At 41.2% G+C, this 19,302-nt stretch overlaps 1 protein-coding gene and 1 pseudogene across 2 annotated transcripts in view; one reads left to right on the forward strand and one right to left on the reverse strand.

Annotated features, from left to right (window-relative positions):
* Positions 1–9,113, forward strand: part of LOC147033529 (zinc-binding protein A33-like) — a 276,088-nt pseudogene extending 266,975 nt beyond the window's left edge. The window contains exon 9 of the transcript XR_015051391.1: positions 8,788–9,113. The product of XR_015051391.1 is annotated as a zinc-binding protein A33-like (transcript). The remainder of the gene's footprint in view (positions 1–8,787) is intronic.
* The window catches only part of LOC147033530 (E3 ubiquitin/ISG15 ligase TRIM25-like), a 295,818-nt gene that overhangs the window by 83,190 nt on the left and 193,326 nt on the right, over positions 1–19,302 (reverse strand). The gene's annotated exons all lie outside the window — the stretch shown is intronic.

The following is a 19,302-nucleotide window of genomic DNA, read 5'->3' on the forward strand; positions in this document are numbered from 1 at the left end:
CTCCTCAGCTACTCTCTTATCCCTGAGCTTGGCAACATCCAGCCTGGGCTGGGATGGTACCATTCTCCAGGATTTAAGGTGCAGCTTTAGAGTTGCTACAACAAGCCTGTGGTCAGTATTGAGGAACTGAGCACTCCGGTGGACCCTGCATTTCTGGATCATCCTCCAACGACCGTCAATGAGGACATGATCAATCTCCTTTGCCACACCGCCAGCGTTGGAATACCAAGTCCAGCGATGAGCTTGTGGGCGCTGAAACCATGGACCAGCCACCCTAAGTCCATGACTTCTTGCAAAGTCAAGGAACTTAGTGCTATTCTGGTTCATAGTTCCTGACCCATGAGGACCAACGCACACCTCATAACCATCCCTATCAGTTCCAGTCGATGCATTGAAATCCCCCAAGACTAGAAGTGTATCTCGTCTGGGGCACTGATCAACCACAGACTCGAGTGTGGCGTAGAATGCATCCTTCTCGGTGAGATCACTCGCCTCAGTCGGAGCATAAACAGAGACCAGGGAAATGACACCTTAGGAGTGACGAATCCTAAATCTCATAATACGCTTGGTGACCGGTGTTACCTCAATTATCATTGGGGTCAGCTTATTGGACACAGCCGCGGCAACTCCTTGGGTATGGTAACCATCAGAGCGACCAGACCATTAGTAAGTGTAACCACCCACCATTATCTCGCCGCAATCCGGTCTCCGAACCTCAGAGAGAGCTGCAATCCCGATGTCCAAACGCTTGAGCTCAGATGATAACAGAGACAGGTGATCATCCTCTCTTTGGGATAGGACATTCCAGGCACCCACCCGAAGGGACCGCCTCAGGTTAACCCAAGGAGACCGCCGTCTGGTGGACGACACCTCAGCACCACTCCGACACACTCTCCCGCAATCTGACCCAGGGATGTTACCCCGTAGTTTCCCTCCTATCAAAGATTGGGGGTCCCGAAGGCTTTGCCCCAATCCCATCATCCGGTGAGCTGCCCTGCGAAGGGGAGCTGCACAGGAGGTACTCCCACGGGGTGGGTTTTCAGATTTTTTTGCGTTTTTGCGTTTTGCGGAATGAAGGGTTTTACGGTGGCCGGAGTGAAAATCCTGCCACCAACCTCCTAATAAGAAGTAACCCAACTGCAGGAGGACGTCTGCAGACACAGTTGGGCACTAGATATGGATGGCCGTTGGCTCACAAGGAGCTCTTCCGCCCTTTGACAGGTTTTGTTTTTAATCCTGCTGGGTGTCCATATCCAAACACCCCCCTCACCAGAAAACCTGGTGGGGGAGACGGTTTAGTCACCGACAACCCGACCATGGAACAGGTTAGTACAGGTTTACATGGTACCTGTAGCAGGTCACAGATCGAACCTGACCTGACATAAACCATTGTTTATGGTAAATAAATAAATAATTGGAGGTAGTGTGTGGGTTATGGAATTGTTTATGGTAAATAAATAAATAATTGGAGGCTGTGTGTTGGTCGTGGAATCGTTTACAATAAATAAATAAATAATTGGAGGTGGTGTGTGGGTCGTGGAATTGTTTATGATAAATAAATAATTGGAGGTGGTGTGTGGGTCGTGGAATCGTTTGTGGTAAATAAATAATTGAAGGTGGCGTGTGGGTCGTGGAATCGTTTATGGTAAATAAATAAATAATTGGAGGTGGTGTGTGGGTCGTGGAATCGTTTACGTTAAATATATAAATAATTGGAGGCGGTGTGTGGGTCGTGGAATTGTTTATGGTAAATAAATAAATAATTGGAGGTGGTGTGTGGGTCGTGGAATCGTTTACAATATATAAATAATTGGAGGTGGTGTGTGGGTCGTGGAATCGTTTACAATAAATAATTGGAGGGGGTGTGTGTGTCATGGAATCGTTTACGGTAAATAAATAAAAAATGGGAGGTGGTGTGTGGGTCGTGGAATTGTTTACAATAAATAAATAAATAATTGGAGGTGGTGTGTGGGTCGTGGAATCGTTTACAATAAATAAATAAATAATTGGAGGGGGTGTGTGGGTCGTGGAATCATTTACGATAAATAAATAATTGGAGGTGGTGTGTGGGTCGTGGAATTGTTTAAAATAAATAAATAATTGGAAGTGATGTGTGGGTCGTGGAATTGTTTACAATAAATAAATTAATAATTGGAGGTGGTGTGTGGGTCGTGGAATCGTTTACAATAAATAAATAATTGGAGGTAGTGTGTGGGTCGTGGAATCGTTTTGCAATAAATAATTGGAGGAGGTGTGTGTGTCATGGAATCGTTTACGGTAAATAAATAAATAATGGGAGGTGGTGTGTGGGTCGTGGAATTGTTTACAATAAATAAATAAATAATTGGAGGTGGTGTGTGGGTCGTGGAATCGTTTACAAAAAATAAATAAATAATTGGAGGGGGTGTGTGGGTCGTGGAATCGTTAACGGTAAATAAATAAATAATTGGAGGAGGGGTATGGGTCGTGGAATCATTTACGATAAATAAATAATTGGAGGTGGTGTGTGGGTCGTGGAATTGTTTATGGTATATAAATAAATAATTTGAGGTGGTGTGTGGATCATGGAATCGTTTACAATAAGTAAATAATTTGAGGTGGTGTGTGGGTCGTGGAATTGTTTATGGTAAATAAATAAATAATTGGAGGTGGTGTGTGGGTCGTGGAATTGTTTATGGTAAATAAATAAATAATTGGAGGTGGTGTGTGGGTCGTGGAATCGTTTACGGTAAATCAATAAATAAATAATTGTAGGTGGTGTGTGGGTCGTGGAATCGTTTACAACAAGTAAATGAATAAATAATTGGAGAAGGTGTGTGGGTCGTGGAATCGTTTCCAATAAATAATTGGAGGTGGTGAGTGGGTCGTGGAATCGTTTTGCAATAAATAAATTAATAATTGGAGGTGCTGTGTGGGTCGTGGAATCGTTTACAATAAATAAATAATTGGAGGTGGTGTGTGGGTCGTGGAATCGTTTATGGGAAATAAACAAATAATTGGAGGCAGTGTGTGGGTCCTGGAATCGTTTACGGTAAATAAATAAATAAATGGAGGCGGTGTGTGGGTCGTGGAATTGTTTATGGTAAATAAAGAAATAATTGGAGGCGGTGTGTGGGTCGTGGAATTGTTTATGGTCAGGTCAGGTATGGGAGCATGTGCCAGAACAGCGCGTCGCTGCGTCCACTTTCCGCTGGTACTCCAGGGGCCTCCGTCTGGCCATCCCCCAGACAGATGCCAGGCCCATCCCCATCTCCTTGAGATGATGGTCAACCTGCTGCAACCATGAGGCATGTGGTCTGCCCACTGGCCTCCTCCACTCATGAGACTCCCTCGCTGAGAGATTCTGGTGAGCAGGATCAGCGTCAGGAAAACGAGCCACATGTCCATACAGCCGCAACTGACGCTCACGGACTATGCAGGTCAAAAATCTCATCCGAGCCTCCCTCAGCAATTGCTCGTTGGAAACAAAATCCGACCAGCGATAGCCAAGGATTCTCCGAAGACACCTGGTACCAAAGGAATTAAGTCTCCGTCTCAGATCCTTGTTCAGAGTCCAAGTCTCGCATCCACAGGGCAAGACTGGAAGTACCAAGGACCTGAAGACTCGGACTTTCGCCCTCCCGCACAGGTACCGGCAGCGCCACACCCCATGATCCAGTGAATCCATGACTCCCCAGGCCCGACCCAGACGTCTATTGACCTCTGACTCGCAGCCAGCAGAGACATGAATATCACTGCCAAGGTAAGTGAATCTCTCCGACCTCAACATCCTCACCACAAACAGACACAGACAGGATAGCAGCATCCAAGATGTCACCGAAAGCCTGGATCTTAGTTTTGACCCAAGAAACCCGTAATCCCAGCGGCTCCGACTCCTCATTCAGCACCTCGAGGGCCCCCAAAAGGATGTCTAAAGTCTCCGCAAAGATGACTGCATCGTCTGCAAAATCAAGGTCCGAGATATGAGATATTGACATTCCCAAACGATGCACCGCAACTTGATCTCTCCGACATCCTCCCTAAAATCCAGTCCATACAAGTGCTGAAAAGTGTGGGGGCAAGTACACATCCCTGACGAACTCCAGTAACAACTGGAAATAAGTCAGAGGTGGAACCACCACACTTCACAGCACTCTCAGTAGCAGAGTCGAGTTCAGACATCAGATCGATCAGTTTTGGTGGCACCCCACGAAGACCAAGAATCCTCCTGAGGACATCCCGATTCACTGAATCGAACGCTTTACAGAGATCAACATAGGCTGCAAGCAGCCCCTGCCGAAACTCTCGTCTGCGTTCGGTGAGGACACGAAGGGCAAGGATACGGTCAATCGTTGACCTCTTTGGTGTAAAGCCTGACTGCTCTGGACGCTGCTGCTCAAGCAGATGGTGGCGAACCCTATCAAGAATTATCCGAGCAAAGACCTTGCTCGGCACTGAGAGCAGTGTCACCCCTCGGTAGTTGTTGCAGTCTTGGTGATCACCCTTCCCTTTCCAGAGAGGGACAACAAGGCCCCTCTTCCAGTCAGTTGGGATGATGCCTGTGTTCCAGGCAGAGCACAAAACTGCATGCAACGACACGAGTGCAGCATTTCCACCAGCCTTGAGAAGTTCGGCATGGATGCCACAGATCCCTGGAGCTTTGCCCTGTTTCAACTGGTTCACCGCAGCCCGTGTTTCCACAAGCGAAGGTGGACCACAGTTGATTCGAGGGTCAGCAACAGGGATTGTAACACCCTTGACGTCCAACTCGACAGCTGGGGGATCAGCCTGGTACAACCGCTCAAAGTAACCGGCCCAGCGGGCCTTCACTTCAGACTCCTCTGTCAAGAGCCTACCACTCTGTGCTCCAACTGCAGTGCTCCGAGGGATGGGCTTGGATGAACGTAATGCGCGAATTCCCCTGTAAGCGGGACGAGAATCACCTGTCCACAGGTGATGCTCCACCCCCTCACAGATTCCTCGCACATAGGCCTCCTTGTCCACCCTCAGTGCACGTACAGTTTTACGCCTCAGCTCCCTCAATAGCTCAGCTCTGCCATTCAGCCTGGCCCTGCGACTCTGGTCAATGGTAACCAGTGTCCCTTGAGAGACAAAATTCTTCTTTGCCCTGCGGTGAGTTCCAAGACATCCACCGGCAACATCAAGGACGGTGGTCTTGAAGGCGCTCCACAACTCTTCAGGACCCCCCAAAGCACCCAGACCCCTCAAGTGTCCACTCAGCCTGCTCGCAAACTCCTCAGCTACTCTCTTATCCCTGAGCTTGGCAACATCCAGCCTGGGCTGGGATGGTACCATTCTCCAGGATTTAAGGTGCAGCTTTAGAGTTGCTACAACAAGCCTGTGGTCAGTATTGAGGAACTGAGCACTCCGGTAGACCCTGCAGTTCTGGATCATCCTCCAACGACCGTCAATGAGGACATGATCAATCTCCTTTGCCACACCGCCAGCGTTGGAATACCAAGTCCAGCGATGAGCTTGTGGGCGCTGAAACCATGGACCAGCCACCCTAAGTCCATGACTTCTTGCAAAGTCAAGGAACTTAATGCTATTCTGGTTCATAGTTCCTGACCCATGAGGACCAACACACACCTCATAACCATCCCTATCAGTTCCAGTCGATGCATTGAAATCCCCCAAGACTAGAAGTGTATCTCGTCTGGGGCACTGATCAACCACAGACTCGAGTGTGGCGTAGAATGCATCCTTCTCGGTGAGATCACTCGCCTCAGTCGGAGCATAAACAGAGACCAGGGAAATGACACCTAAGGAGTGACGAATCCTAAATCTCATAATACGCTTGGTGACCGGTGTTACCTCAATTATCATTGGGGTCAGCTTATTGGACACAGCCGCAGCAACTCCTTGGGTATGGTAACCATCAGAGCGACCAGACCAATAGTAAGTGTAACCACCCACCATTATCTCGCCGCAATCCGGTCTCCGAACCTCAGAGAGAGCTGCAATCCCGATGTCCAAACGCTTGAGCTCAGATGATAACAGAGACAGGTGATCATCCTCTCTTTGGGATAGGACATTCCAGGCACCCACCCGAAGGGACCGCCTCAGGTTAACCCAAGGAGACCGCCCTCTGGTGGACGACACCTCAGCACCACTCCGACACACTCTCCCGCAATCTGACCCAGGGATGTTACCCCGTAGTTTCCCTCCTATCAAAGATTGGGGGTCCCGAAGGCTTTGCCCCAATCCCATCATCCGGTGAGCTGCCCTGCGAAGGGGATCTGCACAGGAGGTACTCCCACGGGGTGGGTTTTCAGATTTTTTTGCGTTTATGCGTTTTGCGGAATGAAGGGTTTTACGGTGGCCGGAGTGAAAATCCTTCCACCAACCTCCTAATAAGAAGTAACGCAACTGCAGGAGGACGTCTGCAGACACAGTTGGGCACTAAATATGGATGGCCGTTGGCTCACAAGGAGCTCCTCCGCCCTTTGACAGGTTTTGTTTTTAATCCTGCTGGGTGTCCATATCCAAACACCCCCCTCACCAGAAAACCTGGTGGGGGAGACGGTTTAGTCACCGACAACCCGACCATGGAACAGGTTAGTACAGGTTTACATGGTACCTGTAGCAGGTCACAGATCGAACCTGACCTGACATAAACCATTGTTTATGGTAAATAAATAAATAATTGGAGGTAGTGTGTGGGTTATGGAATTGTTTATGGTAAATAAATAAATAATTGGAGATCGTGTTTTGGTCGTGGAATCGTTTACAATAAATAAATAAATAATTGGAGGTGGTGTGTGGGTCGTGGAATTGTTTATGGTAAATAAATAAATAATTTGAGGTGGTGTGTGGGTCGTGGAATCGTTTGTGGTAAATAAATAATTGGAGGTGGTGTGTGGATCGTGGAATTGTTTCTGATAAATAAATAATTGGAGGTGGTGTTTGGGTCATGGAATCGTTTACAATAAATAAATAAATGGAGATCGTGTTTTGGTCGTGGAATCGTTTACAATAAATAAATACATAATTGGAGGTGGTGTGTGGGTCGTGGAATTGTTTATGGTAAATAAATAAATAATTTGAGGAGGTGTGTGGGTCGTGGAATCATTTACAATGAATAAATAAATAATTGGAGATCGTGTTTTGGTCGTGGAATCGTTTACAATAAATAAATACATAATTGGAGGTGGTGTGTGGGTCGTGGAATTGTTTATGGTAAATAAATAAATAATTTGAGGTGGTGTGTGGGTCATGGAATCGTTTACAATAAATAAATAATTGGAGGTGGTGTGTGGATCGTGGAATTGTTTCTGATAAATAAATAATTGGAGGTGGTGTTTGGGTCGTGGAATCGTTTGCGGTAAATGAATAAATAAATAATTGGAGGTGGTGTGTGGGTCGTGGAATCGTTTAAATAAATAAATAAATAATTGGAGAAGGTGTGTGGGTCGTGGAATCGTTTAGAATAAATAAATAATTGGAGGTGGTGAGTGGGTCGTGGAATCGTTTTCAATAAATAAATTAATAATTGGAGGTGCTGTGTGGTTCGTGGAATCGTTTGCAATAAATAAATAATTGGAGGTGGTGTGTGGGTCGTGGAATCGTTTATGGGAAATAAATAAATAATTGGAGGCGGTGTGTGGGTCCTGGAATTGTTTACGGTAAATAAATAAAAAATAAATAATTGGAGGTGGGGTGTGGGTCATGGAATTGTTTATGGTAAATAAATAAATAATTGGAGGCGGTGTGTAGGTTGTGGAATCGTTTACAATAAATAAATAATTGGAGGTGGTGTGTGGGTCGTGGAATTGTTTATGAAAAATAAATAAATAATTGGAGGTGGTGTGTGGATCGTGGAATCGTTTATGGTAAATAAATAAATAATTGGAGGTGGTGTGTGGGTTGTGGAATCGTTTACGGTAAATAAATAAATAAATAATTGGAGGCGGTGTTTGGGTCGTGGAATCGATTTAGGAAAATAAATGAATAATTGGAGGCAGTGTGTGGGTCGTGGAATTGTTTATGATAAATAAATAAATAATTGGAGGTGGTGTGTGGGTCGTGGAATCGTTTACGGTAAATAAATAAATAAATAATTGGAGGCGGTGTTTGGGTCGTGGAATCGATTTAGGAAAATAAATGAATAATTGGAGGCAGTGTGTGGGTCGTGGAATTGTTTATGATAAATAAATAAATAATTTTAGGCGGTGTGTCGGTTGTGGAATCGTTTACAATAAATAAATAAATAATTGGAGGTGGTGTGTGGGTCGTGGAATTGTTTATGATAAATAAATAAATAATTGGAGGTGGTGTGTGGGTCGTGGAATCGTTTATGGTAAATAAATAAATAATTGGAAGTGGTGTGTGGGTCATGGAATCGTTTACGGTAAATAAATAAATAAATAATTGGAGGCGGTGTGTGGGTCGTGGAATCGTTTTCGGAAAATAAATGAATAATTGGAGGCAGTGTGTGGGTCGTGGAATTGTTTATGATAAATAAATAAATAATTGGAGGTGGTGTGTGGGTCGTGGAATCGTTTACGGTAAATAAATAAATAATTGGAGGTGGGGTGTGGGTCGTGGAATCGTTTACGGTAAATAAATAAATTAAAGGTCTCATGAGCTGGGAAACTGTATAAATTAATAAATAATGTCAGTCGTCGGACGTGAAGTGAATAAATAATAATAATTGTTTTCATAAAATGTTTTTTGTTGATAAATGTGATTTCCAAAGGTTATAATGAGCTTTATGTGTGTGTTTGTGTTTGTGTCTGTGTTTGTGTGTTTGTCTAACAATGTCCGCGACCCCTCTCGTGTCCGCAGATGGACGGACCCCGAGTCTGGACCCAAACTCTGCACATCCACGGATCAAGATCTCCCGGGACCTCAGGACGGCGACTCGAACCAGGAACGAACAACGTTACCCAGAACATCCTGATCGGTTTGATCGTTGGTTCCAAGTTGTTTCCCGTGAGAGTTTCTCGTCGGGCCGTCACTACTGGGAGGTTGATGTGAGTTTGTGTTGTTTGTGCAGAATCGGAATTTGTTTAAACTCCATGAGGAGGAAAGGGAGAGGGAGGGAGTGCAGGTTGGGATTGAATCCCCATTCTTGGTGTTTGTCGAAATGTGATCATGAATACTCCGCACATCACAACAATCAAGATATCCCCCTGTCCGTGTCGGGGGATCTTGAACGGTTTGGGTTCTTCTTGGATTGCGAGGCGGGAGAGTTGACGTGTTTCGGGGACTCACGGGTCCTTCACGTGTTCAGGGGGAACTTCATGGACCCCGTTAAACCCGCTATGAGGATTTATTACCACGTTCGTGGTTCCGTCCGGTTTCTCTAATCATTCCGTTCAGTTCGTGATGAAAGTTTATTTCATGAAACGTACAAACTGAAGGTTATTTTGGGTTCAATTTAATAAAATCATTTACTTGCACATGACGATTTGATGACTGATTAATATTTATATTATAATGAAGATTATATAATTAAATAAGTTCATTGTTTACCTTATTTGATATGAAATGAACTTTAACCCCAACTCTTCACTCTGATCACCAAACTACACGGATTTTTCTTCTTCTTCAAACGTGTTTCATGCAAAGTTAATTTTTAAACCTGAGTTTCGTTATAGTAGTAGTAGTAGTAGTAGTAGTAGTAGTAGTTGTAGTTTAATATATTATATTAATAACATCCACGCTGACCACACAGAGAGGTTTTAATTTAACCTAATAATTATAGATCCCCCTTATAGATCACATTACGTACCGATGTTGCTACACCAACTACCAATGTGGCTCGTGATACTGAACCTTTCATGTATTGATTGAAGATTTACTAGTTTTATCTGAAATCGATCCCCAGGTGAGTCCATCAGGTAAACCACACGAACCTTGGGATAACGAGGTAAGGATCATCAAAGGGAATGTGAATGTGATTTCTCAGATCGATCAGATATTAATGTGGATCTCACAAACGGGTTTTATTCATAACACAGAATTTTAATCGGTATCTTTGTCCATTTGAAATATTTTATACCGGAAGTGGGTCTCGGTTGGGAGAATCAAACCGACATGGTCCATTTTGTAAACGAGTAGAAGTGGATGAAAGGGACCCGAGAGGGTGATTCGTGAAAACAAGTCCTTGTCCATCACAGGACAGGGAATCGAACTCCACATGTCACGTCAGCCATTGTCCGGTGTTCACGTTTAAACCAGGGATCCAACAATGGTCTTCACAACTTGATCCACTTCACTCAAGGAATCGATCAGAAATGTTGGGACACGTGTTATAAACGGGGTTTCACTGGGTGTGGATCAGGGTTTCAATCACATGGTAATACTCCATTTCTCTGTACGTGTGGATGGATGGATGGACCTTATACTGTGGAGAATGAATGGCCAATCTCCACCAAATATTACACACGACGGTGTGGGGGGGGGAGGGGGTACTCGGGGTCAGGAGGAGGTACGGAAAAAACCCATCTGTGAGGGTTGGGACATGACTTCCAAATTTCACCTGTACATGTGCTATGTTGACTGTAAACGTGGTATTTCACCTGTACACGTGCAATGTTACCTGCACATGTGGTATTTCACCTGTACACATGGCACAGTACAAGTAATTTTTTGACCGATCCCCATACCGGGTATGAACACCCTCCATCGCTCCCAGAGGTAATGGGTTTAAAAGCAGGTTTTGGGTCACTGATGACTTCACGTGATTCGAAGGTTGTAAGCACATTAATAAACGTGGGGTATTTTGGTTCGCGAAAAAATATTTTCACGAAAAAAATAAGTGACCACTATATTCGTTATTGTTGTGTGTCTGTATGTCTGTCTGTCTCTGTCTGTCCTGAGCATAGCTCCGTAGGTTTTGATCTGATCCTGATAAAAATTTTGGTGGGAGGTTTATATCGTGATCTAGTTGTGTTTTCCTGAAAATGGACGTGATGCTCCCATTATGGGCGGAGCCACGCCCCAAAAACATGTTTTTAGGGGGTAGCCGATTTCAATTTGCATCTTCTCCTCAGGTGTTTGTCGAATCTGACAGGGGTTTCGGAATTTGGTTCGCTCAATGGCACCTGCATAGCCTCACGGAGCGAGATTTTTCATTTTCGTCCCAAGGTCAAGGTCACAAGGTCACAAACTTAGAAAATTGCGAATTTTGACATAATTTTTCTTCTCCGAGGGGTTTGTCGAATCTGGCAAGGGTTTCAGTATTTGGTTCGCCCAATGGCACCTGAGTAGGGTGAATATACTGATTCTGGCTCACTTTTCCCCATGTAAATGAATGGGGGATTTTCAGCGATTCCTATTTTTTTTCCCTAAAAATAAACCCCCTTTTTATCCCAAGGTATATTTGTTTGTCTCCCCTTTTAACCTGGAGGTTGATCAGCTCACTCATTGAACCTATAAAGATTTGTTCATTCTCAAATTCCTTCAATAGTTTAATTTTCTTTGCACAATAATCCCCATCTAAAATATTGAAAAACAAAACATTTGAATCTTTGTATTTTTTAAGATGCCCCTTTTGTGCCATTACGAAATGATAAACTTCTCTTAATGCTCTTGTTTGACCACCTCCTGACAAACAGGTTATTTTTTTGTTAAGCCCCGCCCACTTTTGCTAAGCCCCGCCCACTTTCCACAAGATATTCAATAAGCCACGCCCACTTTTCTTTAAGCCCCGCCCACTTTTGCTAAGCCCCGCCCACTTTCCACAAGGTATTCAGTAAGCCCCGCCCACTTTTGTTTAAGCCCCGCCCACTTTTGCTAAGCTCCACCCACTTTTTGTGAGGTATTTTTTTCTAAGCCACGCCCACTTTGCTAAGCTCCGCCCACTTTTCCTGAGGTATTTTTTCTAAGCCACGCCCACTTTTTCTAAGCCCCGCCCACCTACTCTTACATCATTTCCAGTTCATCTCTGACTCACAAAGAAATCACGAGAAAATTCCAGCATGTTTCAGTTTCTATGGTTTCCATGTTATGAAATGGTTTCCAGCATGTTATGAAATTCCACTAGGGAATTTCCACAGGAAACCACACCCAACAGTCTTTCCCTATAAAAGCCTCATGCCCAGGCTCCATTTTAAACATTTTTTTCCTGGCAATGGTGTGCTGTGTGCTTGCCTGGAACTCTCAGACTTGTATGGAACTAAACCTTCAAGTTGATGAACTGGATTCAAACCTCTTATCTGTTGAGGTAAGATTTTTATTTTCCTATTTTTAGTTCCTTTTAAACATCGACTCGTTTAATAATTAAATAACTTAATTAATACATTATTATTTTCTCTCACAGGAAATTGTATCTGAAATACAAAATGAAAATACTGCTTTTGCTACAACTTGGGGGAAATTGTTGGCTTGGTTGAAGACCTTATGAGCGACCAAGACCTTGAGTGGGATGACTTTGGGGTTCCTTGGAACTCTCTGACTTGTATGGAACTAAACCTTCAAGTTGATGAACTGGATTCAAACCTCTTATCCATTGAGGTAAGATTTTTATTTTCCTATTTTCAAACTTTGATTGAAGCATACTCATTTAATAATTAAATAACTTAATTAATACATTATTATTTTCTCTCACAGGAAATTGTATCTGAAATACTAAATGAAAATACTGCTTTTGCTACAACTTGGAGCGAAATTGTTGACTTGGTTGAACACCTTATGAGCGACCAAGACCCACAGAACGAGTTCGTCCTTGATGATCCAACCAAAGAGTTATACCTTGGAGACCAGCAAAGTCCTGAAAAAGAGTTTTGCAACAATAGTACTCATTGTGAGTTATCAAGACAATACCCGCTGAACAAGTTATACCTTGATGAGCCAGAATACAAGTTTTACCTTGGAGACTCACAATTTTCAGACATTTTGAAAAATGGAGTTTTCCTTGATGATCCACAGTTATACTATGTGAGATCTATCACTGAAACCCATAATAATTGGAAAAATGGAGATTTCCTTGATGATCCACAGTTATACTATGTGAGATCTATCACCGAAACCCATCAAAATTGGAAAAAATGGAGATTTCCTTGATGATCCACAATTATACTATGTGAGATCTATCACTGAAACCCATAAAAATTGGAAAAATGGAGATTTCCTTGATGATCCACAGTTATACTATGTGAGATCTATCACTGAAACCCACTATATTTCTGGAAATTGTGATTCTACCTTGGAGTCTTGGATAGATGGTTACATTTTTGGAGACTTGAAATGTGGGTTCTGGCTTGATAACTCACAATGTGATACATATCTTGGAAACTCAACAGGAATGTGGTTATACCTTGGAGACTTGGAAAGTTGGGTTTATTTTGAAGACTTGAAATGCTACCACTCTTTGGGATCTAAACCTATCAAGAAAGTTCTTATTCCCTCTTTCTACGTCATCAAACCTGAAAGCTTTAAAAGACAGAATTGGAAGAAGAGAAAAAAACATTAAAAATATACATTGTTCGTTCTGGGAAGAAAGTGCAGGCTTACTCCCCCTTTCTACGTCATCAAACCTGAAAGCCTTAAAAGACAGAATTGGAAGAAGAGAAAAAAACATTAAAAAAAATACATTGTTCGTTCTGGGAAGAAAGTGCAGGCTTACTCCCCCTTTCTACATCATCAAACCTGAAAGCCTTAAAAGACAGAATTGGAAGAAGAGAAAAAAAAATATATATATATATATAGGTGGAAATCTCATTTTGAAAAAGACATTGTGTTGGGCGAGGATTGAGTTGGGGTTGAGATTTTGAATGTGAGGGTTGGGGTTGAGATTCTGAATGTGAGGGTTGGGACACACACACACACACACACACACACACACACACACACACACACACACACACACACACACACACACACACACACACACACACACACACCAACAAAAAAAAGTTAAGCCTTGACTATTCAGTTGAGGATTCTGTGTTTGGGGTTCACAGATCTAAGAACGTCCCCCTTGACACACATTATATACTGTAATACACCTCGGACTTGTTCCTCTAGTGTCCACAAAGGTGTATAGTCGGAGGGAGTGAAGGGACAACCCATTGCTCCCATGGATATTATCTGCTTAGTTTTGTCTTTTTTAATTCCTGTGAATAAAATGAACCTAAAATCTCTTCCCCTTCCAAATCATATATTTTATAAGTCCAAGGAACCGTATCTATTACATCAACAATTTTAAAAAGTTCTTTCGTCCATCGTTCAGTAAAACCCTTTTCAAAATGAGATTTCCACCTATATATTCTTACGATATCACCAACTTTGAACTTAGGTTTTCTGACATTAATCTCTTTTTCATATTTTAATTTTGTAAATGTTTCTGATGGTTTCATATTTGTTGACGTGTGAATCGTGTCATTATACTTATCCACAATATCCTGAATAAAAGATGACCATTGTTGTGAACCGAGTTGTGTGAATTTTTTATATAGTCTCTCTTTTAAGGTACGATTAAAACGTTCAACAACAACTGCCTTCCCTTCATTAAAGGTACTGTATAATGTAATACTGTTATTTTTTAGAAAATTCATAAACGTCTTGTTATAAAACTCTCTACCCTCATCAGTCCACAATTTTTTAGGTTTTCTCTTACTTTTATTAAATATCTGTTGAAAAGCTAACATAAGAGTATTACCTGTTTTGTTTTTTAAAGGGACAACCCACGCATATCTACTCCTCATATCAATAACGGTTAAAGCATACTTGTACCCCTTATCATTATTGAGTTCAATCAAATCAGCAGACCAGATATAATCAACTTCCTTGGAATAAACTTTCCTTCTCTGAAACTTTGTGAATATTGGTTTATGTAATTCATCAGCAAATTGCTCTTCAGTCTTAATGGCATCATTAGAGCCTATAAGTTTTTTGAATTTCCAAGTCCAAGTTTCAATTTAGCACTGATCATCTTCTTCACAATGAACCGATCAACTTTTTCTCTCAAGGTTGGATTTTGTATCAGAGACAAATTATACAACATTTCTCTATCGGCTTCATGCTTTTCTTCCAACGTTGTGGTATTCCCATAATCAATATCGTGTCTCATGCACACTTCATCAACTCTATTGATAGGCTGACTCCAGGATTTAGGATTGTCTGCCTCATCTAATCTTTTATCCAAGTTTGTGCCTGGACCACAGAAAGAATACCCTGGTAGATGTAATTCCCCTGGTATTCCAGTAGTTGTAAATTTACTTCCTGATAAAAACTTTTGTATATCTCCTCCGAGTTTGTGTTTGGAGATAAATTGATTTTTTTTGAACCACACACCGAACATATACCTTTTTGTATAACCCTGTTATTTTTACTTTTAATATATGAAATATTTTTAGTATTAGTTTTCTTTTTACATTTGAGACAATAACTCATTTATTTATGAGAAAAATTCCTGCAGAGTGCAAAAACCTTTTTAGTTTCCAACATGCACATTTGAATCTTAATTTTTAAAACATAAAGAATCCTTAGAAATGCCTTCACTCTCTCCTCCATTTATTTCAGAAAAAACTTGAATTAAAATGAATAGCTTGTCGATGCCAATAGTTTTGTCGAAAGTATTGCAAATAGACTTGTTAATTCTTTGTATTCCTCCTCGGTGGGTTGAGTTATTTTCTGTAATACCTCTATTCTTTTTTGAATCTCACTGGTTTCCATACTATAATATTTATTTATTCTCTCTCTTTCCTCCCTCTCTCTCTTCTCCTTTTCCTCCTTCTCTTTCTTCTCCCTCTCCTCCTTCTCCTTTTCCTCCTCTTCCCTCTCTTCTTCAACTCCTTCCTCATCCCTTACTATCCTTGAATCGCTTACACCCCATAGAATATTATACATATATTCATCAGGATTTCTTGTTATTCCTGTATCCAAAATAATTTTTTTTACAACAGGAAACCAATAAAATTTCTTTTGAATTTCTAAAAGAGCCTTACCTTTTCTTAACTTTATAATTTTTTCATTATTTAACATTCTAATTAAATCTAAAGTTGTCGGTTTATCAACATCAGCATAATGCCAATCTTTTATTGAAAATACCTCATTCTTATGTTGTAGAACATATTTATTAAAATACCGAATACCCTTTTCTTGAAGGTATGCTTGGACACAGAAATGATAATTTTCTTGAAGCCTTCTTGCTGTCATTTATGTATTAGAAATATATGTTAGAATAATATTATGGCACGAAACACCTCCCCATCTTCCCATAGTTAAATCATTTTGTATTTCCTTACTTATTATACATAATCCTGTTTTTTCTGTTTTCATGAGATAAACAAGGGCAAAACCGTTATTATATTTACCCTTATTAAATTCTTTTATTTGTTGTTTACTAATCGTGGCTCCACAAAACTCATTCTCGATCCCAAGTGGATAATATTCTTCCTTACGAGACTGATTTATTTGTTCCAGGTCTTCGAGGTTAATTTTAAATGACCAATTATACCCTAAATCATTCATATCATACCCCCATTGTTCTATTCTCATGCAAACGATACGCCCTTCTTTATAAAAATTTATTTTAATTCGAACTGTGAATTCTGTATGACCTGGAGATAATATCAACACTTCTGTATCTTTGGAATACACAGCCGTTTTATTTAAGGATATATATTGTGATAAATCGCTTAATCTCACCAAGTCATTCGCGTAAGTCGGGCTTGGATAATTTTTTAATTTATAAGCATTTTTCATGATAATATTTTTGGTTATATTATATTTATGTCGTTCAGCCTGTGCCTTTGTGTAATAATTTGATAAATCAATATCCAGTTCTTGAGATACACCAAAGATAGAACCATCTTTACCAACATAAGTCATTTATATTAGATTAAAAATAACATCATAAAATTTTTTATTTTTGTTGAGTTGAAATAACACATACAGACATAATTGACCACAACACTTGGAATTTAATTCTTGGACTTGAAATGTTTGATAAACACCATTCTGTAAGAATTTTATGACTTCAACAGGTGGTGGAAGACCAAAACTATCAAAATAATATTTGTCTTGACTATTAAAAATACAAACCCAATGAGAACCGTTCCCATTATTATCTTCTAAGTTCATAATAATATTCTTTGTATGTTTCGGTACATTTGTTGTATTTGTTGTACTGTTGTATTTTCGGTACATCAACTTGAAGGTTTAGTTCCATACAAGTCTGAGAGTTCCAGGCAAGCACACAGCACACCATTGCCAGCAAAAAAATGTTTAAAATGGAGCCTGGGCATGAGGCTTTTATAGGGAAAGACTGTTGGGTGTGGTTTCCTGTGTAAATTCCCTGGTGGAATTTCATAACATGCTGGAAACCATTTCATAACATGGAAACCATAGAAACTGAAACATGCTGGAATTTTCTAGTGATTTCTTTGTGAGTCAGAGATGAACTGGAAATGATGTAAGAGTAGGTGGGCGGGGCTTAAAAAAGTGGGCGTGGCTTAGAAAATACCTCGTGAAAAGTGGGCGGAGCTTAGCAAAGTGGGCGGGGCTTAGAAAAAGTGGGCGTGGCTTAGAAAAAATACCTCACGAAAAGTGGGTGGAGCTTGGCAAAAGTGGGCGGGGCTTAAAGAAAAATGGGCGTGGCTTATTGAATACCTTGTGGAAAGTGGGCGGGGCTTAGCAAAAGTGGGCGGGGCTTAAAGAAAAGTGGGCGGGGCTTAACAAAAAAATAACCTGTGGCTCAGGAGGTGGTCAAACAAGAGCATAAAGAGAAGTTTATCATTTCGTAATGGCACAAAAGGGGTATCTTAAAAATATAAAGATTCAAATGTTTTGTTTTTCAATATTTTAGATGGGGATTATTGTGCAAAGAAAATTAAACTATTGAAGGAATTTGAGAATGAACAAATCTTTATAGGTTCAATGAGTGAGCTGTTCAACCCCCAGGTGTTCAATTCAATGAGGTTCAACCTCCAGGTTAAAAGGGGAGACAAATAAATATACCTTGGGATAAAAAGGGGGTTTATTTTTAGGGAAAAAAAAGGGAATCGCTGAAAATCCCCCATTCATTTACATGGGGAAAAGTGAGCCAGAATCAGTATATTCACCCTACTCACCTGCATAGCCCCACGGAGCTCCATTTTTCATTTTCATCCCAAGGTCAAGGTCACAAGGTCATGAACTTGGAAAATTGCGAATTGTGTTTTTTGGGGGTAGCCGATTTCAATTTGCATCTTTTCCGAGGGGGTTTGTCAAATCTGGCAGGGATTTCGGTATTTGGTTAGCCCAATGGCACCTGCATCGCCCCACGGAGCTCGATTTTTTTTTTTTTTTTACATTTTTGTCCCAAGGTCAGGGTCACAAGGTCACGAACTTATAAAATTGTGAATTTTGACATAAAAATGCATCTTCTCCAAGGGGTTTGTCGAATCTGGCAGGGGTTTTGGTATTTGGTTAGCCCAATGGCACCTGCATAGCCCCACGGAGCTCGATTTTTCATTTTTGTCACAAGGTCACGAACTTAGAAAATTTCGAATTTTGACATAAAAATCAAACGACCGCCCAAACTTTGAGAGCTCGGATGACAATATTTTTTATGCATAATCTTGAGGTCATTCCCCACCTAAAGTCCTCAAACCATTTTGCTCTATCTTGAACACCTTGCCCGTGGTGCCCCCTTCAAGTTTGTTTTTACACTGATTTCATCAAAGTATGGATAATTAATCCGAGGAGTGCGAAATGCCATACAGCCTATATGACGTTATATTGTTCCTGGAATGTTCCAGAGGAAGTTTTGCACTAAAGGTCATAATCCTTGACCTTTGAAGTTCACAAAGGTCAAATTTTCAAAGTTGTGGGAATCGAACCGGGTTTTCGACCTTCTTCGACGAACTAACTCCAATCAGCTATAGCACGTATCCTGTTTCCTTATTTTAATGTCCACAGCATTTTTGGGGACCTTTAATGGTTATGCAAAGGTCAAATTTTTTAAGTTGTTGAACGAAACTGGGTTTTCAACATTTTGCAGCTCATAACCTGTCACTCGTACCACATCATGTTGATCATTTTTATAACTTGGTCAAACATTATCACATTGTCTCATCCTTGACTTCTGAAACAATCGACATCGTTAAATACCGCTCATGAACCATCGTCGTCTTCAGACTTGTATTTTCTTACATTTGAAACTCAAAATATGCTAAAATTAACTTTTAAGTCAAAACTTTTGTCAGTGATTGAAAAACAGACCAGAAGTTACCGAAGATTCTATTATGTCACGTTCTCCGAAAACTTCGTGAACATTCGGAAACAGCGTGTAAACAATGATGAGATGCGAATCAGAGAGTGATTTCAGCGGCGTTGAAATTGAGTGTTTTCATTCCGATATTGCTGAGG

Source organism: Eptatretus burgeri, chromosome 2, assembly GCF_056783735.1.
Source record: "Eptatretus burgeri isolate ZD-2024b chromosome 2, Ebu_testis_v1, whole genome shotgun sequence".
Lineage (NCBI taxonomy): Eukaryota > Metazoa > Chordata > Myxini > Myxiniformes > Myxinidae > Eptatretus > Eptatretus burgeri.